This window comes from Adiantum capillus-veneris, chromosome 18 (genome assembly GCF_014529385.1).
Source record: "Adiantum capillus-veneris isolate H3 chromosome 18, ASM1452938v2, whole genome shotgun sequence".
Taxonomy (NCBI): domain Eukaryota; kingdom Viridiplantae; phylum Streptophyta; class Polypodiopsida; order Polypodiales; family Pteridaceae; genus Adiantum; species Adiantum capillus-veneris.
The window spans coordinates 89,945,000-89,951,134 of record NC_140948.1 but is presented as its reverse complement, the minus strand read 5'-3'; the positions used below and the strand labels follow the sequence as shown (position 1 = coordinate 89,951,134).

Genomic DNA, 6,135 nt, shown 5'->3' with positions numbered 1-6,135 from the left:
AATCTGCCGCAATTTGGCATGCTTGCCCAACATTAAACAAAAAAGTAACTTCATTTGTTTCGACTAAGAACTTAATGTCCAAACAGTTATATGCTTAATTCTATAGAACATTTCAAACTTCTAAATAATTAATTTTAGTAGAGTAGGCCATCATCAATGTTCGGGAAAAATGTATCTCGGCTTGATATCGTGCCGTTTTCAATTTCAAAAATGCCGATTGAAGGCAAGGGGAAAAGGAGAAACTCCGCCTCAAAATAGAGAAAGTTAGTGTAAAATCCCCAAAAGTAAACCTAATTTTCTATGATTTCCTCTTGGAATTTTCAAGAAAGATAATTTTGTAGGTTTGGAAAAATGATTTTTCCCGAACACTGGCCATCATGATGCTTCAGTTTAGAGAGAGAGAGAGAGAGAGAGAGAGAGACTCGCAGGGCTAGAAAAAAACATTTTTCCTAACAGAAGAAAATAATGGCAAACTCGAAATTCTTCCGGTTTTTAGGTCAAAATTTGAAGCTCTTGCCGGTAATTACACTAAAACTTGTGAAAATTTCCCAGTTTTCTTGAAGGCAAACTCAAAATCTAACTGGGATTTTAGGATTTCAGCCGGTTAAAATACACACGACCCCGGTTTTTTTCTAACAATGAGAGAGAGAGAGAGAGAGAGAGAGAGAGAGAGAGAGAGAGAGAGAGAGAGAGATTTGACTTGTATCCATTACATTAAATCATTAAAACAGTACAATCATGATGCTGAAGAAATCAAACCGCGTAAATTTTACTTTTATACTCATATCTAGCATAGCGTGCAGGGAAACAAAACAATTAGTTGTTACTATTTGGTGCGCAGCAAAATGAGAGAGAGAGAGAGAGAGAGAGAGAGAGAGAGAGAGAGAGAGAGAATATTACTGGGATTCGATTTAACAATGAGGGCAGTGCCGCCGAAATGACAATCGCGTCTGAGGGGAAAAGGCCAAGCATAATTATCCTGCCAGTAGCTGTTGAAGGCAAACGACGCGTGCGCCGGCAGGTTGTCGGCCTGGTAGCAGACCTTGCGGGGCTGGATGTTCTCGCAGTAGCTCTTGTTGACACCACTGGCAAAGTCCAAAGCTTTCTGTAACGCTTCTCGATCGGCGGCGGGATTAGCGACGCACCAGCGTGGCGTGTACAATGGGTAGTCGTCGTCGAGGTCAGTACCTACGCCAGAAATGCCATAAATAGCGCTGAGGTAGCATCCAATCAACAGCACTGCCAACATGAGAAGTGCGCCGTGACGATTGTCCATTTTGCTGAGTGTTTTTTTCGCTGCTTGCGCTTTGGTAATTAGGCTAGCTAGTAACTTTTCTCCTTTTATACGAAACTGATAAGATGCACCGAGTGTTTTTTTTGCTGCTTGCGCTTTAGTAATTAGGCTAGCTAGTAACTTTTCTCCTTTTATAAGTAGCTAGTAACTTTTCTCCTTTTATAAGAAACTGATAAGATGCACCGACTTGAAAATAACTTTGAGAGAAACGCTCACTTTCAAACAAACCCAATATTGCATTCAATATTTCAAGCCTTGGCTTCATTGCACATATCCAACAGGCAAGGCAACGCATTTTGATTCCCTCACTTAGATTTTGGTTTAATATATACGACTCCTAGTCTACATTTATGGAGCTTCAAATTACACTCAGTCTATAAAAGTTGGACGTCAATCGATTTTTGAGTTGTGCAGTTCAAATGACGCTTAACATTGTACGATACTATGTCACTACAATATAACAAGTGACACCTCTACACATACATGCATTCATAATAAACATTTGAAACATGAGAGAGCTCATATTCAAAATTGCATAGTATTTTGAAGTATCTAACCTTGAGATAATAAAAATACACAAGTTACAACACATTATATATATATATATATAAGAATATATATATATATATATAACTCTCTCTCTCTCTCTCTCTTTGTGTGTGTATATATATAGAAGTTACAACACATTTTCTATATATATATATATATATATATATGACACCCTACTCCTTATACTTGGGAGTCTAATGATACCTTGTCCCTAGTAAAAAAGTTTCACGGTGAAGCCTTTGTGGACCATTCTAGCCTTCATTTGATGCCCAAAATGCCAATGACGCCCAGAATGGCCTCCAAATTTAAGGCCTGCATTCCATACATGCAACTTGTCCAATTATGTGTGGTATGGTTTTGTGACTGGGATGTTAGAGCAGACAAGGCAATCAAATTTCCCTGTACCATGCTCCTCTTTGTACCTCTTCTATATATAGTTCTTCATTTTCCTCAAAGGTTTCCATGAAAAACTTGTATGCCTGATTTTCCCGGCTCTTTGCATTGCCCTCTACGGGTTTGCCAGACCAAGGATAGTGGGCATCATCAGATTCATATAGATAATGATCGTCAAGATCTCGGTCATCAGAAGAGCTGCTGAGGAAGTCCATCACCCGATTTGCCATCGTGGGCACCTGGACATCATCCTCCACCAACAGTTTTTCGGAGCATTCCTCCCTCATGTTTGTACCTTCTGGAGGGCAGCTAGCTGGATATATTGTCACTAGCCATGACAACAGTGGCTTCTCCCTGCATGCTCAAAGCTTCCAACCCTAGAAATGCACTTTGCATGTTCTTCTTACCTTTGTTATTTGAAGCTGGCTGAAGCCAATCGCCAGTGTAATTTCTACTATTTTAGTTGGCAAGTGGCTGAATGCAAGGAAATTTGATGCCATCATTCGTTCTTTGCATTTGGAGATGCCCAACTACACTGCACATTACTGTTATCATATTTTTTGTGGTATTCACTTGCAGGTACTACGCAACGCTTGTGAAATTCCACACATGGATATGTACATGTCATCGTAAGATACTCCTTATTCTGAAGTCCCATATTCTCTTCCGGCCAGTTTGCTTGTATAATTAGTCTGCAACTGGTTCCCCAGCAGTGCCCTGTGTTAATTCACTGCTTGGAGCCACCGATCATGCTGGTTAGAGTCAGTGTTACCATGGCCTCGTCCATCATTATCCTTGATGTTGCTCAAGCTCTCTGACATTGGGCCTACATTTGAGGTGCTAGGTCCATATATCCCAGGTGCTGGCATTTTTACTTTGTTGCTTGCAAAAATATCGTTTTCTTCTCTTGCTCTTCTGCCTATGATCACCCCAGCAGTTTTTGCGTGCTGTTTGAGCCTCCTTCCTCGGCCAGCACCCGTCATTATTTGGTCTGACCCCCCCGGTCATAACCAGCATCTAATGCACAAAATTCATCACCGTCAGTGTGCTTCTCCTGACCATTTTTGTAAGAAAGCTTATCATCCTCTGTTTGTGATACAGCTCCGCCCCACCAAACAGAGTGCAGCTGTCTTGTGTGGGCTGCCAGATCCACTGGGAGGTACCTTGATACAACCTGTGTTTGGGCAGTGTCAGCAATTATGTTATGTGAAACCATGCTTTTACGAGCATGATCTGATGCATTGCCAACAAAATTCGTATAGAGGTGTCCTCCTGCATTTTCATTCAAAAGGGCAGACCCCATTGGCGCACATGTATGTTCTAGAACATCCCCTCCCATTGGGACTGTAAAGCAAGGCCTTTCTTCAGCATCACCACCATGAGCTGCAATTTGGCAACACTGCGGTTGAAGACTAGCAGAGCAGAAGTGCTGCAGAGGCTGATTGATGTGACTATGGGAAACATTCACAGATCGAGCACACTCAATCCATCCTTGCGGCTGTATTGTGCTGACATTCGTCATGTCGTGCCACAGTTCTGAGCAGGGGCTAGCGAGTGCTTGATATGAGTAGCCTCCGGTACACCATGCCCCATAGCTCCAAAGATGCATGAGGCTGGTTCGTCTAAACGCTGTTGCGTTCGACCAGAGAAGCGATGGCCGGCATCAAGGGGCTGCTTTACAATGCATGCATGGCAATGCACATCACGATATGCAGGTTGGCGAGTGTGCTGATGCTCAAGCTGCAGGTATCCTCCAGGCTCCACTTCGTATCTAGTCCTCAACACTATCAACGATCGCCAATGAACTGCGAAGATCTCGAGGATAATGGACGGAGGAGAAAAAAGTTAGCTCATTGACAAAAGTGTTTCAGAATATGGTGTCTCATTGAAACACTCTAAAGATAAGATCAAGACACTAACTTCTAAGTCCTGACTCCCAAGAGAAACCTACATATCTACTAACATAATATGGCGGAAGGGGGAGCCCTTTACACGTGTCGCAATCTGAACTTGAAGGCTAAAGTTCAAAATGAAAAAAAGCCCCTGTGCACACGATAAAGAGGGGGAGAGAGAGAGAGAGGCAGCCGAAGATGGCCGGCCGTATTAGTATATTCTAGGTAGGAGGCTAATTGATTTGATGTGTAGCTTTCAAAAGTGCACAACACCTACCATCCATGTCAACCAAATCTTTTGAAGCACAAGTCCTTGAGTGACAATCTCTACATAAAGTGATTTGCTTTCTCATATCAATATATAAACTAGCACTGGTATGGCCTGCCCCCCGCCCCCCCTCTCTCTCTCTCTCAGTCGTCGGGTTGCAAAAATCACAATCGTTCCCTCACTCATGAAGGATGCAAATCCTAACCTCGATATATTATTGTAGCAGATACAAGATCAAACCTACAGGTTGTGCCTGTAAACACCCAAGTCTCCCTATTCCATCGGCGAAGATGAAGGTACCTCCGTGCTCTTAGCCACCTGCAGGCCATGTCGATGACCATTGATTGGATGTAGCTATAGGCCGTCAAACCCCCACCGGCTAGGCCCTCGTTAATGGGCAACCCTATATCTTGCCGGGTGATCAAACTATGATCATCGTCATCATCACCTGCGACAATATCGAAGTATTTTAGGTTGTGCATATGGAAGCAACCACTTTTGGATCCAAAAATTTATTGAGATCCACTGAAGCAGATTTTCCAAAAGCTATTGGCTTCTGAGGCGGCCTCGCCGCCAAGCCTTCTTCAAGCTTCGCGGCTGCACATACAACAATGGAGCCTGCCGCCCATTAAGGAAGAAGCCGATGCCACCACTCATGACTCGTGAGATATCGCCCTGAAGCCTAGTGATTAGGCGTAATAATTGGATCAATAATTACAACTTGAATGATCAAAGAGATTTCTCTCTCCCCCTTCATCATGCGGCATGACTCTCCCCCTCTCTTGTATATCCCTTATGGTCCCTTTGAATAACCTCCCTCATCAACGTGTAAAAACACCATCTTGTTGAATTTAGGGTGGATGAAATAGAGTAGTACTCATACTAAATGCATGCTAATTACAATGCTACTTCCACAATAAGAATTGGCTAGGGTGTAGACACAAAATGCAATTGATTACTTGGGTTAAAAATAGAGTACAAAAGGGGCACAAAGGAGGTAGCATGTGTTGAGCTCATGCATGACAACTTGGAACAACCTATTCCACATGTGATTTTATGCTCTAGAAATGCTCCACATGTGGTGGCCTATGACCAAGGCCTCTTTTGGCAATGCTACACATGCCATATGCTGCTTAGCATGCTCAATAGACTAGAGACATGCTCCACGCAGTTTGGTAAAACCTTTTCAAGTTTTTTTTGGCCTTTTCTCCCTCTCCACGTGTCAGAATGAGGCAAATAGACAAAGCATTTTCTAAGTTTTTGAGTATTCCGGATGCAATGGTGGTGTCAAAAGCTTCAAATTCTATCACTACTTGATATTTTCATGAATGTTTTTCATTTTTTTAATCACACAAAATCCATATTGAATGAGCAACACCCACCTCAAGAAAAAGACACTCGCATTGAATGAAAAGGTGACCGTTTTAAAAAGTATGAAAAGTAAAGTTTACTTTTGAGAATGTCTAGTTGTCCGTTTGAATGTACTCAATTAGTGCAAATGCATTTTATTGAAATATTCTAATTAAGAGAGAAATAGAATTTATTACAAGGCCCTCTAAAAGACCTCCGACATGTCCTAATACAGGGTAAACACACACACACACACACACACACAGAGCTAAAGTTACTAGTGTAAGAAGGTGTGGCTAATCACCCTGAAATGAAGAGGTTGAAGGTGCGACATAGAGCTCTTGCAGAGGGCATTGAGCTCATGCATTCCATCAATCCAAAGCAAAAAC

General features: G+C 42.3%; 1 pseudogene; it reads right to left on the bottom strand.

The window, feature by feature from the left end:
- Nucleotides 1-2,183: 2,183 nt before the first annotated feature.
- LOC147436005 (uncharacterized) lies at nt 2,184-4,878 on the bottom strand (annotated as a pseudogene).
- Nucleotides 4,879-6,135: the final 1,257 nt, after the last annotated feature.